Consider the following 510-nt stretch of genomic DNA (forward strand, 5'->3'; position numbering starts at 1 on the left):
AAGTGAACATGAAACTGACCTACCGAAAAAACATCATTGCTACAGCATTTTTTTTTCTGTATAGATTTTGTCCCCAACACATCTGATGATGAGGGCCGGTACAGTATAGGAGCTCAGGCTAATGTGGGCCTCTTCAATCTACAGAAACTTCTAGAAGCTCTGAAACCACTGCTGACCTCAGATCAGCTGTCACAGTAAGAGCTCTTTTTATTTTCTGATTGTATTGATCTGGAATGAAACGGGTGATTCATGTATCATTTCATTTGTTCATTTCAGGTGTCGGCAAACACTGAGAGAATATTCACAAACCTACCATCAAAGGTGAGCATGCCATTAAACTGTACACTGAACACTGTATTAATCTCCGAGTCATTTCTAATCGAATTCTTCTAATTTTGTTACAGATTCCATGAACTGTTCAAAGCAAAGTTAGGCTTTCTGGGAAATCAAGAAGAGGATTCATATGTGATTGCATTTCTTCTAAAGGTAAATATTAGCTGTGTGTGTGTG

At 38.2% G+C, this 510-nt stretch overlaps 1 long non-coding RNA gene across 1 annotated transcript; it reads left to right on the forward strand.

The window, feature by feature from the left end:
- The first annotated feature begins 70 nt into the window (after positions 1-70).
- LOC107734908 (uncharacterized) lies at positions 71-486 on the forward strand. Its single transcript, XR_001639215.1, has 3 exons — positions 71-194; positions 277-321; positions 405-486. It is a non-coding gene; the product is annotated as an uncharacterized LOC107734908 (long non-coding RNA).
- The last annotated feature ends 24 nt before the right edge of the window (positions 487-510 follow it).

The sequence above is a fragment of the Sinocyclocheilus rhinocerous genome, unplaced genomic scaffold (genome assembly GCF_001515625.1).
Source record: "Sinocyclocheilus rhinocerous isolate Xijiao unplaced genomic scaffold, SAMN03320098_v1.1 C35517046, whole genome shotgun sequence".
NCBI lineage: Eukaryota > Metazoa > Chordata > Actinopteri > Cypriniformes > Cyprinidae > Sinocyclocheilus > Sinocyclocheilus rhinocerous.